At 43.8% G+C, this 22,178-nt stretch overlaps 1 long non-coding RNA gene across 16 annotated transcripts in view; it reads left to right on the forward strand.

Moving 5' to 3' along the window:
• Positions 1–22,178, forward strand: part of LOC307181276 — a 2,057,065-nt gene that overhangs the window by 552,480 nt on the left and 1,482,407 nt on the right. The gene's annotated exons all lie outside the window — the stretch shown is intronic.

The raw sequence follows: 22,178 nt of genomic DNA on the forward strand, positions 1-22,178 counted from the left end.
TAATTTCCCTAAGCTATAGGACCATAAGTAGAAGTGCCCTAGGCTCTGTTGCTTTGTTTTTTAGATGTTTCAGGAAACACCATACACTTCTCCCAAGTGTCTGTTGGCAATTTACATCCCACCCATCAGCATAACAAGGCTCCCAGTTCTCAATGGCCTGTTGCCTTTCTGGATTTTACACTTTTTTCAGATGGCCCTTTTGACCGGGGGGAAGTGAGACTTCATTGTAGTGCAGATTTCCTTTGCAAGCTTGCTTGGTTGGCCAAAAAGTGCGTATGCGTTTTTTCCTGAATATATTCAGGAAAAAACGCATACGCCCTTTTTGGCCAAGTGCATCATTGTGGACGTTCTGCCTCTTTTCCTATGCTTTCAATGCAATTCCAGTCTACCTCCTGAAATCGGTTTCCTGCAATTCTACCCCGCTTTCAAGTCCTCTTGGCAGCCTTACATCAGTCTATTTTTGGACGATAGCTGTCATTTATAACTCTGCAAGTTTGTGAATTACAGTGCCCCTGAGCTCCTTTCTTCAACTCGCTTTCTTGTGACCTGGCCGCAACACCGCAGGATGGCTTCAGGCCCTAATCTGGTTCCGGCACGGCACGCTGAGCCTTTGGTTAATTCCTCTTCCTGGTGGGAAATGAGAGTTAAATTTGCCCGTCCAGACACCTCCAGCTAGTCTCTCATTGGTTCTCGCTATTCCTGTTCATCTTCCGCAGACATTGCAAACTGGGCAAAACAGGAGGTTAAAGGGAGTGACTCTCCAGGTCGGGAGAGTGTTAGTAAAGCGTCTGGAATGTTGCACCCGAGTACCAGGGGAGGAAAACTGAGACATATTTGAACACGTCTCCCGATCACATGGTTGATCATACTCTAGGTTCCACATGCATGTTTTAGCTGAAGGAAGAATACCTTAAACCTGGGTAGTTGAAACCCGTGGAATGGGTACCATGCAATATGACTTCAAAGGGTCTTCATTTGCTCACCGAACCTCTCCAATCCTATCACTGCTGCGTTTATGCCCCTGTACACATGCTTGATTCTCTTTCGGAGACATAGCAATCCATAGGTTTTAAGATACTTACTAGTCAGGTACATTCTTAGGCGTTTAATATGCGATGTTGAGTCCATTTCGTTGAGCAAGGAGTAGCTCTTGTCTATTCCATATTTGGCTTAAGGAACTTTATCTGTGCTCATTTCAATCTCTGGTTTTATGCAGCACCCCAACTCACCTTTACCCTTAAGCAAGCATAAGTTGGTTTTCTAAATTTGAGACCCTGTTCTGTTCTGTAATTCAGTTCCTGTGTAGCCAAGTTTACATTCCGTGTATTACTGATATCTTATGATGTTTCTTTTTCTGTGTGACTTATTTCAGTTAGAATCATCATACCTGAATCCACTCATTGTGCTGCTAAGGGCCTGATGACACAGATTTCATTGCTGAGTGATATTGATTTGTAAGTAAATACCACAACTTCTTTATCCATTTTTCACTTTCTGCGATGTTGAACTTGTACTGTAAACGAGGTTCTTGTAAACAGAGCCGTTCAAAACCTTGGGGTGGCTGTGTCTTTTTGATTGTAATTTCCCTAAGCTATAGGACCATAAGTGGAAGTGCCCTAGGTTCTGTTGCTTTGTTTTTTACATGTTTCAGGAAACACCATACACTTCTCCCGAGTGGTTGTTGGCAATTTACATCCCGCCCATCAGCATAACAAGGCTCCCAGTTCTCCATGGCCTGTCCTGCCTTTCTGGATTTTACACTTTTTTCAGATGGCCCTTTTGACCGGGGGGAAGTGAGACTTCATTGTAGTGCAGATTTCCTTTGCAAGCTTGCTTGGTTGGCCAAAAAGGGCGTATGCGTTTTTTCCTGAATATATTCAGGAAAAAACGCATATGCCCTTTTTGGCCAAGTGCATCATTGTGGACGTTCTGCCTCTTTTCCTATGCTTTCAATGCAATTCCAGTCTACCTCCTGAAATCGGTTTCCTGCAATTCTGCCCCGCTTTCAAGTCCTCTTGGCAGCCTTACTTCAGTCTATTTTTGGACGATAGCTGTCATTTATAACTCTGCAGGTTTGTGAATTACAGTGCCCCTGAGCTCCTTTCTTCAACTCGCTTTCTTGTGACCTGGCCGCAACACCGCAGGATGGCTTCAGGCCCTAATCTGGTTCCAGCACGGCACGCTGAGCCTTTGGTTATTTCCTCTTCCTGGTGGGAAATGAGAGTTAAATTTGCCCGTCCAGACACCTCCAGCTAGCCTCTCATTGGTTCTCGCTATTCCTGTTCATCTTCCGCAGAAATTGCAAACTGTGCCAAACAGGAGGTTAAAGGCGCTGACTCTCCAAGTGGGGAGAGTGTTAGTAAAGCGTCTGGAATGTTGCACCCGAGTACCAGGGGAGGAAAACTGAGACATATTTGAACACGTCTCCCGATCACATGGTTGATCATACTCTGGGTTCCACATGCATGTTTTAGCTGAAGGAAGAATATCTAAAACCTGGGTAGTTGAAACCCGTGGAATGGGTACCATGCAATATGACTTCAAAGAGTCTTCATTTGCTCACCGAACCTCTCCAATCCTATCACTGCTGCGTTTATGCCCCTGTACACATGCTTGATTCTCTTTCGGAGACATAGCAATCCATAGGTTTTAAGATACTTACTAGTCAGGTACATTCTTAGGCGTTAAATATGCGGTGTTGAGTCCATTTCGTTGAGCAAGGAGTACCTCTTGTCTATTCCATATTTGGCTTAAGGAACTTTATCTGTGCTCATTTCAATCTCTGGTTTTATGCAGCAACCCAACTCACCTTTCCCCTTAAGCAAGCATAAGTTGGTTTTCTAAATTTGAGAACCTGTTCTGTTTTGGAATTCAGTTCCTGTGTAGCCAAGTTTACATTCCGTGTATTAGTGATATCTTATGATATTTCTTTTTCTGTGTGACTTATTTCAGTTAGAATCATCGTACCTGAATCTACTCATTATGCTGCTATGGGCCTGATGACATAGATTTCATTGCTGAGTGATACTGCATTGTACGTAAGTACTACAAGTTCTTTATCCATTTTTCACTTTCTGCGATGTTGAACTTGTACTGTAAACGAGGTTCTTGTAAACAGAGCCGTTCCAAACTGTGGGGTGGCTGTGTCTTTTTGATTTATTTTCCCTAAGCTATAGGACCATAAGTGGAAGTGCCCTAGGCTCTGTTGCTTTGTTTTTTAGATGTTTCAGGAAACACCATACACTTCTCCCAAGTGTCTGTTGGCAATTTACATCCCGCCCATCAGCATAACAAGGCTCCCAGTTCTCAATGGCCTGTTGCCTTTCTGGATTTTACACTTTTTTCAGATGGTCCTTTTTACCGGGGGGAAGTGAGACTTCATTGTAGTGCAGATTTCCTTTGCAAGCTTGCTTGGTTGGCCAAAAAGGGCGTATGCGTTGTTTCCTGAATATATTCAGGAAAAAACGCATACGCCCTTTTTGGCCAAGTGCATCATTGTGGACGTTCTGCCTCTTTTCCTATGCTTTCAATGCAATTCCAGTCTACCTCCTGAAATCGGTTTCCTGCAATTCTGCCCCGCTTTCAGGTCCTCTTGGCAGCCTTACTTCAGTCTATTTTTGGACGATAGCTGTCATTTATAACTCTGCAGGTTTGTGAATTACAGTGCCCCTGAGCTCCTTTCTTCAACTCGCTTTCTTGTGACCTGGCCGCAACACCGCAGGATGGCTTCAGGCCCTAATCTGGTTCCGGCACGGCACGCTGAGCCTTTGGTTAATTCCTCTTCCTGGTGGGAAATGAGAGTTAAATTTGCCCGTCCAGACACCTCCAGCTAGTCTCTCATTGGTTCTCGCTATTGCTGTTCATCTTCCGCAGAAATTGCAAACTGGGCCAAACAGGAGGTTAAAGGCGCTGACTCTCCAAGTGGGGAGAGTGTTAGTAAAGCGTCTGGAATGTTGCACCCGAGTACCAGGGTACGAAAACTGAGACATATTTGAACACGTCTCCCGATCACATGGTTGATCATACTCTAGGTTCCACATGCATGTTTTAGCTGAAGGAAGAATACCTTAAACCTGGGTAGTTGAAACCCGTGGAATGGGTACCATGCAATATGACGTCAAAGGGTCTTCATTTGCTCACCGAACCTCTCCAATCCTATCACTGCTGCGTTTATGCCCCTGTACACATGCTTGATTCTCTTTCGGAGACATAGCAATCCATAGGTTTTAAGATACTTACTAGTCAGGAACATTCTTAGGCGTTTAATATGGGGTGTTGAGTCCATTTCGTTGAGCAAGGAGTAGCTCTTGTCTATTCCATATTTGGCTTAAGGAACTTTATCTGTGCTCATTTCAATCTCTGGTTTTATGCAGCACCCCAACTCACCTTTACCCTTAAGCAAGAATAAGTTGGTTTTCTAAATTTGAGACCCTGTTCTGTTCTGTAATTCAGTTCCTGTGTAGCCAAGTTTACATTCTGTGTATTACTGATATCTTATGATGTTTCTTTTTCTGTGTGACTTATTTCAGTTAGAATCATCATACCTGAATCCACTCATTGTGCTGCTAAGGGCCTGATGACACAGATTTCATTGCTGAGTGATATTGCTTTGTAAGTAAATACCACAACTTCTTTATCCATTTTTCACTTTCTGCGATGTTGAACTTGTACTGTAAACGAGGTTCTTGTAAACAGAGGCGTCCCAAACTTTGGGGTGGCTGTGTCTTTTTGATTTTAATTTACCTAAGCTATAGGACCATTAGTGGCAGTGCCCTAGGCTCTGTTGCTTTGTTTTTTAGATGTTTCAGGAAACACCATACACTTCTCCCGAGTGGTTGTTGGCAATTTACATCCCGCCCATCAGCATAACAAGGCTCCCAGTTCTCCATGGCCTGTCCTGCCTTTCTGGATTTTACACTTTTTTCAGATGGCCCTTTTGACCGGGGGGAAGTGAGACTTCATTGTAGTGCAGATTTCCTTTGCAAGCTTGCTTGGTTGGCCAAAAAGGGCGTATGCGTTTTTTCCTGAATATATTCAGGAAAAAACGCATACGCCCTTTTTGGCCAAGTGCATCATTGTGGACGTTCTGCCTCTTCTCCTATGCTTTCACTGCAATTCCAGTCTACCTCCTGAAATCGGTTTCCTGCAATTCTGCCCCGCTTTCAAGTCCTCTTGGCAGCCTTACTTCAGTCTATTTTTGGACGATAGCTGTCATTTATAACTCTGCAGGTTTGTGAATTACAGTGCCCCTGAGCTCCTTTCTTCAACTTGCTTTCTTGTGACCTGGCCGCAACACCGCAGGATGGCTTCAGGCCCTAATCTGGTTCCGGCACGGCACGCTGAGCCTTTGGTTATTTCCTCCTCCTGGTGGGAAATGAGAGTTAAATTTGCCCGTCCAGACACCTCCAGCTAGCCTCTCATTGGTTCTCGCTATTCCTGTTCATCTTCCGCAGAAATTGCAAACTGGGCCAAACAGGAGGTTAAAGGGACTGACTCTCCAAGTGGGGAGAGTGTTAGTAAAGCGTCTGGAATGTTGCACCCGAGTACCAGGGGAGGAAAACTGAGACATATTTGAACACGTCTCCCAATCACATGGTTGATCATACTTGGGTTCCACATGCATGTTTTAGCTGAAGGAAGAATACCTTAAACCTGGGTAGTTGAAACCCGTGGAATGGGTACCATGCAATATGACTTCAAAGGGTCTTCATTTGCTCACCGAACCTCTCCAATCCTATCACTGCTTCGTTTATGCCCCTGTACACATGCTTGATTCTCTTTCAGAGACATAGCAATCCATAGGTTTTAAGATACTTACTAGTCAGGTACATTCTTAGGCGTTTAATATGCGGTGTTGAGTCCATTTCGTTGAGCAAGGAGTAGCTCTTGTCTATTCCATATTTGGCTTAAGGAACTTTATCTGTGCTCATTTCAATCTCTGGTTTTATGCAGCACCCCAACTCACCTTTCCCCTTAAGCAAGCATAAGTTGGTTTTCTAAATTTGAGAACCTGTTCTGTTTTGGAATTCAGTTCCTGTGTAGCCAAGTTTACATTCCGTGTATTAGTGATATCTTATGATGTTTCTTTTTCTGTGTGACTTATTTCAGTTAGAATCATCGTACCTGAATCTACTCATTATGCTGCTACGGGCCTGATGACATAGATTTCATTGCTGAGTGATACTGCATTGTACGTAAGTACCACAAGTTCTTTATCCATTTTTCACTTTCTGCGATGTTGAACTTGTACTGTAAACGAGGTTCTTGTAAACAGAGCCGTTCCAAACTTTGGGGTGGCTGTGTCTTTTTGATTTTAATTTCCCTAAGCTATAGGACCATAAGTGGAAGTGCCCTAGGCTCTGTTGCTTTGTTTTTTAGATGTTTCAGGAAACACCATACACTTCGCCCAAGTGTCTGTTGGCAATTTACATCCCGCCCATCAGCATAACAAGGCTCCCAGTTCTCAATGGCCTGTTGCCTTTCTGGATTTTACACTTTTTTCAGATGGCCCTTTTGACCGGGGGGAAGTGAGACTTCATTGTAGTGCAGATTTCCTTTGCAAGCTTGCTTGGTTGGCCAAAAAGGGCGTATGCATTTTTTCCTGAATATATTCAGGAAAAAATGCATACGCCCTTTTTGGCCAAGTGCATCATTGTGGACGTTCTGCCTCTTTTCCTATGCTTTCAATGCAATTCCAGTCTACCTCCTGAAATCGGTTTCCTGCAATTCTGCCCCGCTTTCAGGTCCTCTTGGCAGCCTTACTTCAGTCTATTTTTGGACGATAGCTGTCATTTATAACTCTGCAGGTTTGTGAATTACAGTGCCCCTGAGCTCCTTTCTTCAACTCGCTTTCTTGTGACCTGGCCGCAACACCGCAGGATGGCTTCAGGCCCTAATCTGGTTCCGGCACGGCACGCTGAGCCTTTGGTTAATTCCTCTTCCTGGTGGGAAATGAGAGTTAAATTTGCCCGTCCAGACACCTCCAGCTAGTCTCTCATTGGTTCTCGCTATTGCTGTTCATCTTCCGCAGAAATTGCAAACTGGGCCAAACAGGAGGTTAAAGGGACTGACTCTCCAAGTCGGGAGAGTGTTAGTAAAGCGTCTGGAATGTTGCACCCGAGTACCAGGGTACGAAAACTGAGACATATTTGAACACGTCTCCCGATCACATGGTTGATCATACTTGGGTTCCACATGCATGTTTTAGCTGAAGGAAGAATACCTAAAACCTGGGTAGTTGAAACCCGTGGAATGGGTACCATGCAATATGACTTCAAAGGGTCTTCATTTGCTCACCGAACCTCTCCAATCCTATCACTGCTGCGTTTATGCCCCTGTACACATGCTTGATTCTCTTTCGGAGACATAGCAATCTATAGGTTTTAAGATACTTACTAGTCAGGTACATTCTTAGGCGTTTAATATGCGATGTTGAGTCCATTTCGTTGAGCAAGGAGTAGCTCTTGTCTATTCCATATTTGGCTTAAGGAACTTTATCTGTGCTCATTGCAATCTCTGGTTTTATGCAGCACCCCAACTCACCTTTACCCTTAAGCAAGCATAAGTTGGTTTTCTAAATTTGAGACCCTGTTCTGTTCTGTAATTCAGTTCCTGTGTAGCCAAGTTTACATTCCGTGTATTACTGATATCTTATGATGTTTCTTTTTCTGTGTGACTTATTTCAGTTAGAATCATCATACCTGAATCCACTCATTGTGCTGCTAAGGGCCTGATGACACAGATTTCATTGCTGAGTGATATTGATTTGTAAGTAAATACCACAACTTCTTTATCCATTTTTCACTTTCTGCGATGTTGAACTTGTACTGTAAACGAGGTTCTTGTAAACAGAGCCGTTCCAAACCTTGGGGTGGCTGTGTCTTTTTGATTGTAATTTCCCTAAGCTATAGGACCATAAGTGGAAGTGCCCTAGGTTCTGTTGCTTTGTTTTTTAGATGTTTCAGGAAACACCATACACTTCTCCCGAGTGGTTGTTGGCAATTTACATCCCGCCCATCAGCATAACAAGGCTCCCAGTTCTCCATGGCCTGTCCTGCCTTTCTGGATTTTACACTTTTTTCAGATGGCCCTTTTGACCGGGGGGAAGTGAGACTTCATTGTAGTGCAGATTTCCTTTGCAAGCTTGCTTGGTTGGCCAAAAAGTGCGTATGCGTTTTTTCCTGAATATATTCAGGAAAAAACGCATACGCCCTTTTTGGCCAAGTGCATCATTGTGGACGTTCTGCCTCTTTTCCTATGCTTTCAATGCAATTCCAGTCTACCTCCTGAAATCGGTTTCCTGCAATTCTGCCCCGCTTTCAAGTCCTCTTGGCAGCCTTACTTCAGTCTATTTTTGGACGATAGCTGTCATTTATAACTCTGCAGGTTTGTGAATTACAGTGCCCCTGAGCTCCTTTCTTCAACTCGCTTTCTTGTGACCTGGCCGCAACACCGCAGGATGGCTTCAGGCCCTAATCTGGTTCCAGTACGGCACGCTGAGCCTTTGGTTATTTCCTCTTCCTGGTGGGAAATGAGAGTTAAATTTGCCCGTCCAGACACCTCCAGCTAGCCTCTCATTGGTTCTCGCTATTCCTGTTCATCTTCCGCAGAAATTGCAAACTGTGCCAAACAGGAGGTTAAAGGCGCTGACTCTCCAAGTGGGGAGAGTGTTAGTAAAGCGTCTGGAATGTTGCACCCGAGTACCAGGGGAGGAAAACTGAGACATATTTGAACACGTCTCCCGATCACATGGTTGATCATACTCTGGGTTCCACATGCATGTTTTACCTGAAGGAAGAATATCTAAAACCTGGGTAGTTGAAACCCGTGGAATGGGTACCATGCAATATGACTTCAAAGAGTCTTCATTTGCTCACCGAACCTCTCCAATCCTATCACTGCTGCGTTTATGCCCCTGTACACATGCTTGATTCTCTTTCGGAGACATAGCAATCCATAGGTTTTAAGATACTTACTAGTCAGGTACATTCTTAGGCGTTAAATATGCGGTGTTGAGTCCATTTCGTTGAGCAAGGAGTACCTCTTGTCTATTCCATATTTGGCTTAAGGAACTTTATCTGTGCTCATTTCAATCTCTGGTTTTATGCAGCAACCCAACTCACCTTTCCCCTTAAGCAAGCATAAGTTGGTTTTCTAAATTTGAGAACCTGTTCTGTTTTGGAATTCAGTTCCTGTGTAGCCAAGTTTACATTCCGTGTATTAGTGATATCTTATGATATTTCTTTTTCTGTGTGACTTATTTCAGTTAGAATCATCGTACCTGAATCTACTCATTATGCTGCTATGGGCCTGATGACATAGATTTCATTGCTGAGTGATACTGCATTGTACGTAAGTACTACAAGTTCTTTATCCATTTTTCACTTTCTGCGATGTTGAACTTGTACTGTAAACGAGGTTCTTGTAAACAGAGCCGTTCCAAACTGTGGGGTGGCTGTGTCTTTTTGATTTATTTTCCCTAAGCTATAGGACCATAAGTGGAAGTGCCCTAGGCTCTGTTGCTTTGTTTTTTAGATGTTTCAGGAAACACCATACACTTCTCCCAAGTGTCTGTTGGCAATTTACATCCCGCCCATCAGCATAACAAGGCTCCCAGTTCTCAATGGCCTGTTGCCTTTCTGGATTTTACACTTTTTTCAGATGGCCCTTTTGACCGGGGGGAAGTGAGACTTCATTGTAGTGCAGATTTCCTTTGCAAGCTTGCTTGGTTGGCCAAAAAGGGCGTATGCGTTGTTTCCTGAATATATTCAGGAAAAAACGCATACGCCCTTTTTGGCCAAGTGCATCATTGTGGACGTTCTGCCTCTTTTCCTATGCTTTCAATGCAATTCCAGTCTACCTCCTGAAATCGGTTTCCTGCAATTCTGCCCCGCTTTCAAGTCCTCTTGGCAGCCTTACTTCAGTCTATTTTTGGACGATAGCTGTCATTTATAACTCTGCAGGTTTGTGAATTACAGTGCCCCTGAGCTCCTTTCTTCAACTCGCTTTCTTGTGAGATGGCCGCAACACCGCAGGATGGCTTTAGGCCCTAATCTGGTTCCGGCACGGCACGCTGAGCCTTTGGTTAATTCCTCTTCCTGGTGGGAAATGAGAGTTAAATTTGCCCGTCCAGACACCTCCAGCTAGTCTCTCATTGGTTCTCGCTATTCCTGTTCATCTTCCGCAGAAATTGCAAACTGGGCCAAACAGGAGGTTAAAGGCGCTGACTCTCCAAGTGGGGAGAGTGTTAGTAAAGCGTCTGGAATGTTGCACCCGAGTACCAGGGTACGAAAACTGAGACATATTTGAACACATCTCCCGATCACATGGTTGATCATACTCTAGGTTCCACATGCATGTTTTAGCTGAAGGAAGAATACCTTAAACCTGGGTAGTTGAAACCCGTGGAATGGGTACCATGCAATATGACGTCAAAGGGTCTTCATTTGCTCACCGAACCTCTCCAATCCTATCACTGGTGCGTTTATGCCCCTGTACACATGCTTGATTCTCTTTCGGAGACATAGCAATCCATAGGTTTTAAGATACTTACTAGTCAGGAACATTCTTAGGCGTTTAATATGGGGTGTTGAGTCCATTTCGTTGAGCAAGGAGTAGCTCTTGTCTATTCCATATTTGGCTTAAGGAACTTTATCTGTGCTCATTGCAATCTCTGGTTTTATGCAGCACCCCAACTCACCTTTACCCTTAAGCAAGAATAAGTTGGTTTTCTAAATTTGAGACCCTGTTCTGTTCTGTAATTCAGTTCCTGTGTAGCCAAGTTTACATTCCGTGTATTACTGATATCTTATGATGTTTCTTTTTCTGTGTGACTTATTTCAGTTAGAATCATCATACCTGAATCCACTCATTGTGCTGCTAAGGGCCTGATGACACAGATTTCATTGCTGAGTGATATTGATTTGTAAGTAAATACCACAACTTCTTTATCCATTTTTCACTTTCTGCGATGTTGAACTTGTACTGTAAACGAGGTTCTTGTAAACAGAGCCGTTCCAAACTTTGGGGTGGCTGTGTCTTTTTGATTTTAATTTCCCTAAGCTATAGGACCATAAGTGGAAGTGCCCTAGGTTCTGTTGCTTTGTTTTTTAGATGTTTCAGGAAACACCATACACTTCTCCCGAGTGGTTGTTGGCAATTTACATCCCGCCCATCAGCATAACAAGGTTCCCAGTTCTCCATGGCCTGTCCTGCCTTTCTGGATTTTACACTTTTTTCAGATGGCCCTTTTGACCGGGGGGAAGTGAGACTTCATTGTAGTGCAGATTTCCTTTGCAAGCTTGCTTGGTTGGCCAAAAAGTGCGTATGCGTTTTTTCCTGAATATATTCAGGAAAAAACGCATACGCCCTTTTTGGCCAAGTGCATCATTGTGGACGTTCTGCCTCTTTTCCTATGCTTTCAATGCAATTCCAGTCTACCTCCTGAAATCGGATTCCTGCAATTCTGCCCCGCTTTCAAGTCCTCTTGGCAGCCTTACTTCAGTCTATTTTTGGACGATAGCTGTCATTTATAACTCTGCAGGTTTGTGAATTACAGTGCCCCTGAGCTCCTTTCTTCAACTCGCTTTCTTGTGACCTGGCCGCAACACAGCAGGATGGCTTCAGGCCCTAATCTGGTTCCGGCACGGCACGCTGAGCCTTTGGTTATTTCCTCTTCCTGGTGGGAAATGAGAGTTAAATTTGCCCGTCCAGACACCTCCAGCTAGTCTCTCATTGGTTCTCGCTATTCCTGTTCATCTTCCGCAGAAATTGCAAACTGGGCCAAACAGGAGGTTAAAGGCGCTGACTCTCCAAGTGGGGAGAGTGTTAGTAAAGCGTCTGGAATGTTGCACCCGAGTACCAGGGGAGGAAAACTGAGACATATTTGAACACGTCTCCCGTTCACATGGTTGATCATACTTGGGTTCCACATGCATGTTTTAGCTGAAGGAAGAATACCTTAAACCTGGAGAGTTAAGACCCGTGTAATGGGTACCATGCAATATGACTTCAAAGGGTCTTCATTTGCTCACCGAACCTCTCCAATCCTATCACTGCTGCGTTTATGCCCTGTACACATGCTTGATTCTCTTTTGGAGACATAGCAATCCATAGGTTTTAAGATACTTACTAGTCAGGTACATTCTTAGGCGTTTAATATGCGGTGTTGAGTCCATTTCGTTGAGCAAGGAGTAGCTCTTGTCTATTCCATATTTGACTTAAGGAACTTTATCTGTGCTCATTTCAATCTCTGGTTTTATGCAGCACCCCAACTCACCTTAACCTTAAGCAAGAATAAGTTGGTTTTCTAAATTTGAGACCCTGTTCTGTTCTGTAATTCAGTTCCTTCATAGCCAAGTTTACATTCCGTGTATTACTGATATCTTATGATGTTTCTTTTTCTGTGTGACTTACTTCAGTTAGAATCATCATACCTGAATCCACTCATTGTGCTGCTAAGGGCCTGATGACACAGATTTCATTGCTGAGTGATATTGCTTTGTAAGTAAATACCACAACTTCTTTATCCATTTTTCACTTTCTGCGATGTTGAACTTGTACTGTAAACGAGGTTCTTGTAAACAGAGCCGTTCCAAACTTTGGGGTGGCTGTGTCTTTTTGATTTTAATTTCCCTAAGCTATAGGACCATAAGTGGAAGTGCCTTAGGTTCTGTTGCTTTGTTTTTTAGATGTTTCAGGAAACACCATACACTTCTCCCGAGTGGTTGTTGGCAATTTACATCCCGCCCATCAGCATAACAAGGCTCCCAGTTCTCCATGGCCTGTCCTGCCTTTCTGGATTTTACACTTTTTTCAGATGGCCCTTTTGACCGGGGGGAAGTGAGACTTCATTGTAGTGCAGATTTCCTTTGCAAGCTTGCTTGGTTGGCCAAAAAGGGCGTATGCGTTTTTTCCTGAATATATTCAGGAAAAAACGCATACGCCCTTTTTGGCCAAGTGCATCATTGTGGACGTTCTGCCTCTTTTCTTATGCTTTCAATGCAATTCCAGTCTACCTCCTGAAATCGGTTTCCTGCAATTCTGCCCCGCTTTCAAGTCCTCTTGGCAGCCTTACTTCAGTCTATTTTTGGACGATAGCTGTCATTTATAACTCTGCAGGTTTGTGACTTACAGTGCCCCTGAGCTCCTTTCTTCAACTCGCTTTCTTTTGAGCTGGCCGCAACACCGCAGGATGGCTTCAGGCCCTAATCTGGTTCCGGTACGGCACGCTGAGCCTTTGGTTATTTCCTCTTCCTGGTGGGAAATGAGAGTTAAATTTGCCCGTCCAGACACCTCCAGCTAGCCTCTCATTGGTTCTCGCTATTCCTGTTCATCTTCCGCAGAAATTGCAAACTGGGCCAAACAGGAGGTTAAAGGCGCTGACTCTCCAAGTGGGGAGAGTGTTAGTAAAGCGTCTGGAATGTTGCACCCGAGTACCAGGGGAGGAAAACTGAGACATATTTGAACACGTCTCCCATTCACATGGTTGATCATACTTGGGTTCCACATGCATGTTTTAGCTGAAGGAGGAATACCTTAAACCTGGAGAGTAGAGACCCGTGTAATGGGTACCATGCAATATGACTTCAAAGGGTCTTCATTTGCTCACCGAACCTCTCCAATCCTATCACTGCTGCGTTTATGCCCCTGTACACATGCTTGATTCTCTTTTGGAGACATAGCAATCCATAGGTTTTACGATACTTACTAGTCAGGTACATTCTTAGGCGTTTAATATGCGGTGTTGAGTCCATTTCGTTGAGCAAGGAGTAGCTCTTGTCTATTCCATATTTGGCTTAAGGAACTTTATCTGTGCTCATTTCAATCTCTGGTTTTATGCAGCACCCCAACTCACCTTTACCCTTAAGCAAGCATAAGTTGGTTTTCTAAATTTGAGACCCTGTTCTGTTCTGTAATTCAGTTCCTGTGTAGCCAAGTTTACATTCCGTGTATTACTGATATCTTATGATGTTTCTTTTTCTGTGTGACTTATTTCAGTTAGAATCATCATACCTGAATCCACTCATTGTGATGCTAAGGGCCTGATGACATAGATTTCATTGCTGAGTGATATTGCTTTGTAAGTAAATACCACAACTTCTTTATCCATTTTTCACTTTCTGTGATGTTGAACTTGTACTGTAAATGAGGTTATTGTAAACAGAGGCGTCCCAAACTTTGGGGTGACTGTGTCCTTTTGATTTTAATTTCCCTAAGCTATAGGACCATAAGTGGCAGTGCCCTAGGCTCTGTTGCTTTGTTTTTTCGATGTTTCAGGAAACACCATACACTTCTCCCAAGTGTCTGTTGGCAATTTACATCCCACTCATCAGCATAACAAGGCTCCCGGTTCTCAATGGCCTGTTGCCTTTCTGGATTTTACACTTTTTTCAGATGGCCCTTTTGACCGGGGGGAAGTGAGACTTCATTGTAGTGCAGATTTCCTTTGCAAGCTTGCTTGGTTGGCCAAAAAGGGCGTATGCGTTTTTTCCTGAATATATTCAGGAAAAAACGCATACGCCCTTTTTGGCCAAGTGCATCATTGTGGACGTTCTGCCTCTTTTCCTATGCTTTCAATGCAATTCCAGTCTACCTCCTGAAATCGGTTTCCTGCAATTCTGCCCCGCTTTCAAGTCCTCTTGGCAGCCTTACTTCAGTCTATTTTTGGACGATAGCTGTCATTTATAACTCTGCAGGTTTGTGAATTACAGTGCCCCTGAGCTCCTTTCTTCAACTCGGTTTCTTTTGAGCTGGCCGCAACACCGCAGGATGGCTTCAGGCCCTAATCTGGTTCCGGCCCGGCATGCTGAGCCTTTGATTAATTCCTCTTCCTGGTGGGAAATGAGAGTTAAATTTGCCCGTCCAGACACCTCCAGCTAGCCTCTCATTGGTTCTCACTATTCCTGTTCATCTTCCGCAGAAATTGCAAACTGGGCCAAACAGGAGGTTAAAGGGACTGACTCTCCAAGTGGGGAGTGTGTTAGTAAAGCGTCTGGAATGTTGCACCCGAGTACCAGGGGAGGAAAACTGAGACATATGTGAACAGGTCTCCCGTTCACATGGTTGATCATACTTGGGTTCCACATGCATGTTTTAGCTGAAGGAAGAATACCTTAAACCTGGAGAGTTAAGACCCGTGTAATGGGTACCATGCAATATGACTTCAAAGGGTCTTCATTTGCTCACCGAACCTCTCCAATCCTATCACTGCTGCGTTTATGCCCCTTTGCACATGCTTGATTCTCTTTCGGAGACATAGCAATCCATAGGTTTTAAGATACTTACTAGTCAGGTACATTCTTAGGCATTTAATATGCGGTGTTGAGTCCATTTCGTTGAGCAAGGAGTAGCTCTTGTCTATTCCATATTTGACTTAAGGAACTTTATCTGTGCTCATTTCAATCTCTGGTTTTATGCAGCACCCCAACTCACCTTTCCCCTTAAGCAAGCATAAGTTGGTTTTCTAAATTTGAGACCCTGTTCTGTTCTGTAATTCAGTTCCTGTGTAGCCAAGTTTACATTCCGTGTATTACTGATATCTTATGATGTTTCTTTTTCTGTGTGACTTACTTCAGTTAGAATCATCATACCTGAATCCACTCATTGTGCTGCTAAGGGCCTGATGACACAGATTTCATTGCTGAGTGATATTGCTTTGTAAGTAAATACCACAACTTCTTTATCCATTTTTCACTTTCTGCGATGTTGAACTTGTACTGTAAACGAGGTTCTTGTAAACAGAGGCGTCCCAAACTTTGGGGTGGCTGTGTCTTTTTGATTTTAATTTCCCTAAGCTATAGGACCATAAGTGGCAGTGCCCTAGGCTCTGTTGCTTTGTTTTTTCGATGTTTCAGGAAACACCATACACTTCTCCCGAGTGTCTGTTGGCAATTTACATCCCGCCCATCAGCATAACAAGGCTCCCAGTTCTCCATGGCCTGTCCTGCCTTTCTGGATTTTACACTTTTTTCAGATGGCCCTTTTGACCGGGGGGAAGTGAGACTTCATTGTAGTGCAGATTTCCTTTGCAAGCTTGCTTGGTTGGCCAAAAAGGGCGTATGCGTTTTTTCCTGAATATATTCAGGAAAAAACGCATACGCCCTTTTTGGCCAAGTGCATCATTGTGGACGTTCTGCCTCTTTTCCTATGCTTTCAATGCAATTCCAGTCTACCTCCTGAAATCGGTTTCCTGCAATTCTGCCCCGCTTTCAAGTCCTCTTGGCAGCCTTACTTCAGTCTATTTTTGGACGATAGCTGTCATTTATAACTCTGCAGGTTTGTGAATTACAGTGCCCCTGAGCTCCTTTCTTCAACTCGGTTTCTTTTGAGCTGGCCGCAACACCGCAGGATGGCTTCAGGCCCTAATCTGGTTCCGGCCCGGCATGCTGAGCCTTTGGTTAATTCCTCTTCCTGGTGGGAAATGAGAGTTAAATTTGCCCGTCCAGACACCTCCAGCTAGCCTCTCATTGGTTCTCGCTATTCCTGTTCATCTTCCGCAGAAATTGCAAACTGGGCCAAACAGGAGGTTAAAGGCGCTGACTCTCCAAGTGGGGAGAGTGTTAGTAAAGCATCTGGAATGTTGCACCCGAGTACCAGGGGAGGAAAACTGAGACATATTTGAACACGTCTCCCGTTCACATGGTTGATCATACTTGGGTTCCACATGCATGTTTTAGCTGAAGGAAGAATACCTTAAACCTGGAGAGTTGAGACCCGTGTAATGGGTACCATGCAATACGACTTCAAAGGGTCTTCATTTGCTCACCGAACCTCTCCAATCCTATCACTGCTGCGTTTATGCCCCTGTACACATGCTTGATTCTCTTTTGGAGACATAGCAATCCATAGGTTTTACGATACTTACTAGTCAGGTACATTCTTAGGCGTTTAATATGCGGTGTTGAGTCCATTTCGTTGAGCAAGGAGTAGCTCTTGTCTATTCCATATTTGACTTAAGGAACTTTATCTGTGCTCATTTCAATCTCTGGTTTTATGCAGCACCCCAACTCACCTTTACCCTTAAGCAAGCATAAGTTGGTTTTCTAAATTTGAGACCCTGTTCTGTTCTGTAATTCAGTTCCTGTGTAGCCAAGTTTACATTCCGTGTATTAGTGATATCTTATGATGTTTCTTTTTCTGTGTGACTTATTTCAGTTAGAATCATCATACCTGAATCCACTCATTGTGATGCTAAGGGCCTGATGACATAGATTTCATTGCTGAGTGATATTGCTTTGTAAGTAAATACCACAAATTCTTTATCCATTTTCCACTTTCTGCGATTTTGAAATTGTACTGTAAACGAGGTTCTTGTAAACAGAGGTGTCCCAAACTTTGGGGTGGCTGTGTCTTTTTGATTTTAATTTCCCTAAGCTATAGGACCATAAGTGGCAGTGCCTTAGGCTCTGTTGCTTTGTTTTTTCCATGTTTCAGGAAACACCATACACTTCTCCCGAGTGGTTGTTGGCAATTTACATCCCGCCCATCAGCATAACAAGGCTCCCAGTTCTCCATGACCTGTCCTGCCTTTCTGGATTTTACACTTTTTTCAGATGGCCCTTTTGACCGGGGGGAAGTGAGACTTCATTGTAGTGCAGATTTCCTTTGCAAGTTTGCTTGGTTGGCCAAAAAGGGCGTATGCGTTTTTTCCTGAATATATTCAGGAAAAAACGCATACGCCCTTTTTGGCCAAGTGCATCATTGTGGACGTTCTGCCTCTTTTCCTATGCTTTCAATGCAATTCCAGTCTACCTCCTGAAATCGGTTTCCTGCAATTCTGCCCCGCTTTCAAGTCCTCTTGGCAGCCTTACTTCAGTCTATCTTTGGACGATAGCTGTCATTTATAACTCTGCAGGTTTGTGAATTACAGTGCCCCTGAGCTCCTTTCTTCAACTCGCTTTCTTTTGAGCTGGCCGCAACACCGCAGGATGGCTTCAGGCCCTAATCTGGTTCCGGAACGGCACGCTGAGCCTTTGGTTATTTCCTCTTCCTGGTGGGAAATGAGAGTTAAATTTGCCCGTCCAGACACCTCCAGCTAGCCTCTCATTGGTTCTCGCTATTCCTGTTCATCTTCCACAGAAATTGCAAACTGGGCCAAACAGGAGGTTAAAGGCGCTGACTCTACAAGTGGGGAGAGTGTTAGTAAAGCGTCTGGAATGTTGCACCCGAGTACCAGGGGAGGAAAACTGAGACATATTTGAACACGTCTCCCATTCACATGGTTGATCATACTTGGGTTCCACATGCCTGTTTTAGCTGAAGGAAGAATACCTTAAACCTGGAGAGTTAAGACCCGTGTAATGGGTACCATGCAATATGACTTCAAAGGGTCTTCATTTGCTCACCGAACCTCTCCAATCCTATCACTGCTGCGTTTATGCCCCTGTACACATGCTTGATTCTCTTTTGGAGACATAGCAATCCATAGGTTTTACGATACTTACTAGTCAGGTACATTCTTAGGCGTTTAATATGCGGTGTTGAGTCCATTTCGTTGAGCAAGGAGTAGCTCTTGTCTATTCCATATTTGACTTAAGGAACTTTATCTGTGCTCATTTCAATCTCTGGTTTTATGCAGCACCCCAACTCACCTTTACCCTTAAGCAAGCATAAGTTGGTTTTCTAAATTTGAGACCCTGTTCTGTTCTGTAATTCAGTTCCTGTGTAGCCAAGTTTACATTCCGTGTATTAGTGATATCTTATGATGTTTCTTTTTCTGTGTGACTTATTTCAGTTAGAATCATCATACCTGAATCCACTCATTGTGATGCTAAGGGCCTGATGACATAGATTTCATTGCTGAGTGATATTGCTTTGTAAGTAAATACCACAACTTCTTTATCCATTTTTCACTTTCTGCGATGTTGAACTTGTACTGTAAACGAGGTTCTTGTAAACAGAGGCGTCCCAAACTTTGGGGTGGCTGTGTCTTTTTGATTTTAATTTCCCTAAGCTATAGGACCATAAGTGGCAGTGCCCTAGGCTCTGTTGCTTTGTTTTTTAGATGTTTCAGGAAACACCATACACTTCTCCCGAGTGGTTGTTGGCAATTTACATCCCGCCCATCAGCATAACAAGGCTCCCAGTTCTCCATGGCCTGTCCTGCCTTTCTGGATTTTACACTTTTTTCAGATGGCCCTTTTGACCGGGGGGAAGTGAGACTTCATTGTAGTGCAGATTTCCTTTGCAAGCTTGCTTGGTTGGCCAAAAAGGGCGTATGCGTTTTTTCCTGAATATATTCAGGAAAAAACGCATACGCCCTTTTTGGCCAAGTGCATCATTGTGGACGTTCTGCCTCTTTTCCTATGCTTTCAATGCAATTCCAGTCTACCTCCTGAAATCGGTTTCCTGCAATTCTGCCCCGCTTTCAAGTCCTCTTGGCAGCCTTACTTCAGTCTATTTTTGGACGATAGCTGTCATTTATAACTCTGCAGGTTTGTGAATTACAGTGCCCCTGAGCTCCTTTCTTCAACTCGCCTTCTTGTGAACTGGCCGCAACACCGCAGGATGGCTTCAGGCCCTAATCTGGTTCCGGCCCGGCATGCTGAGCCTTTGGTTAATTCCTCTTCCTGGTGGGAAATGAGAGTTAAATTTGCCCGTCCAGACACCTCCAGCTAGCCTCTCATTGGTTCGCGCTATTCCTGTTCATCTTCCGCAGAAATTGCAAACTGGGCCAAACAGGAGGTTAAAGGCGCTGACTCTCCAAGTCGGGAGAGTGTTAGTAAAGCGTCTGGAGTGTTGCACCCGAGTACCAGGGGAGGAAAACTGAGACATATTTGAACACGTCTCCCGTTCACATGGTTGATCATACTTGGGTTCCACATGCATGTTTTAGCTGAAGGAAGAATACCTTAAACCTGGAGAGTTAAGACCCGTGTAATGGGTACCATGCAATATGACTTCAAAGGGTCTTCATTTGCTCACCGAACCTCTCCAATCCTATCACTGCTGCGTTTATGCCCCTGTGCACATGCTTGATTCTCTTTCGGAGACATAGCAATCCATAGGTTTTAAGATACTTACTAGTCAGGTACATTCTTAGGCATTTAATATGCGGTGTTGAGTCCATTTCGTTGAGCAAGGAGTAGCTCTTGTCTATTCCATATTTGACTTAAGGAACTTTATCTGTGCTCATTTCAATCTCTGGTTTTATGCAGCACCCCAACTCACCTTTACCCTTAAGCAAGCATAAGTTGGTTTTCTAAATTTGAGACCCTGTTCTGTTCTGTAATTCAGTTCCTGTGTAGCCAAGTTTACATTCCGTGTATTACTGATATCTTATGATGTTTCTTTTTCTGTGTGACTTACTTCAGTTAGAATCATCATACCTGACTCCACTCATTGTGCTGCTAAGGGCCTGATGACACAGATTTCATTGCTGAGTGATATTGCTTTGTAAGTAAATACCACAACTTCTTTATCCATTTTTCACTTTCTGCGATGTTGAACTTGTACTGTAAATGAGGTTCTTGTAAACAGAGCCGTTCCAAACTTTGGGGTGGCTGTGTCTTTTTGATTTTAATTTCTCTAAGCTATAGGACCATAAGTGGAAGTGCCCTAGGTTCTGTTGCTTTGTTTTTTAGATGTTTCAGGAAACACCATACACTTCTCCCGAGTGGTTGTTGGCAATTTACATCCCGCCCATCAGCATAACAAGGCTCCCAGTTCTCCATGGCCTGTCCTGACTTTCTGGATTTTACACTTTTTTCAGATGGCCCTTTTGACCGGGGGGAAGTGAGACTTCATTGTAGTGCAGATTTCCTTTGCAAGCTTGCTTGGTTGGCCAAAAAGGGCGTATGCGTTTTTTCCTGAATATATTCAGGAAAAAACGCATACGCCCTTTTTGGCCAAGTGCATCATTGTGGACGTTCTGCCTCTTTTCCTATGCTTTCAATGCAATTCCAGTCTACCTCCTGAAATCGGTTTCCTGCAATTCTGCCCCGCTTTCAAGTCCTCTTGGCAGCCTTACTTCAGTCTATTTTTGGACGATAGCTGTCATTTATAACTCTGCAGGTTTGTGAATTACAGTGCCCCTGAGCTCCTTTCTTCAACTCGCTTTCTTGTGAGCTGGCCGCAACACCGCAGGATGGCTTCAGGCCCTAATTTTGTTCCGGCCCGGCATGCTGAGCCTTTGATTAATTCCTCTTCCTGGTGGGAAATGAGAGTTAAATTTGCCCGTCCAGACACCTCCAGCTAGCCTCTCATTGGTTCTCGCTATTCCTGTTCATCTTCCGCAGAAATTGCAAACTGGGCCAAACAGGAGGTTAAAGGGACTGACTCTCCAAGTCGGGAGAGTGTTAGTAAAGCGTCTGGAATGTTGCACCCCAGTACCAGGGGAGGAAAACTGAGACATATTTGAACACATCTCCCGTTCACATGGTTGATCATACTCTGGGTTCCACATGCATGTTTTAGCTGAAGGAAGAATACCTTAAACCTGGAGATTTGAGACCCGTGTAATGGGTACCATGCAATATGACTTCAAAGGGTCTTCATTTGCTCACCGAACCTCTCCAATCCTATCACTGCTGCGTTTATGCCCCTGTACACACGCTTGATTCTCTTTTGGAGACATAGCAATCCATAGGTTTTAAGATACTTACTAGTCAGGTACATTCTTAGGCGTTTAATATGGGGTTTTGAGTCCATTTCGTTGAGCAAGGAGTAGCTCTTGTCTATTCCATATTTGGCTTAAGGAACTTTATCTGTGCTCATTTCAATCTCTGGTTTTATGCAGCACCCCAACTCACCTTTCCCCTTAAGCAAGCATAAGTTGGTTTTCTAAATTTGAGACCCTGTTCTGTTCTGTAATTCAGTTCCTGTGTAGCCAAGTTTACATTCCGTGTATTACTGATATCTTATGATGTTTCTTTTTCTGTGTGACTTATTTCAGTTAGAATCATCATACCTGAATCCACTCATTGTGCTGCTAAGGGCCTGATGACACAGATTTCATTGCTGAGTGATATTGCTTTGTAAGTAAATACCACAACTTCTTTATCCATTTTTCACTTTCTGCGATGTTGAACTTGTACTGTAAACGAGGTTCTTGTATACAGAGGCGTCCCAAACATTGGGGTGGCTGTGTCTTTTTGATTTTAATTTCCCTAAGCTATAGGACCATAAGTGGAAGTGCCCTAGGTTCTGTTGCTTTGTTTTTTAGATGTTTCAGGAAACAC

This window comes from Stenella coeruleoalba, assembly GCF_951394435.1.
Source record: "Stenella coeruleoalba genome assembly, contig: scaffold_52, whole genome shotgun sequence".
NCBI classification, from domain to species: Eukaryota; Metazoa; Chordata; class Mammalia; order Artiodactyla; family Delphinidae; genus Stenella; species Stenella coeruleoalba.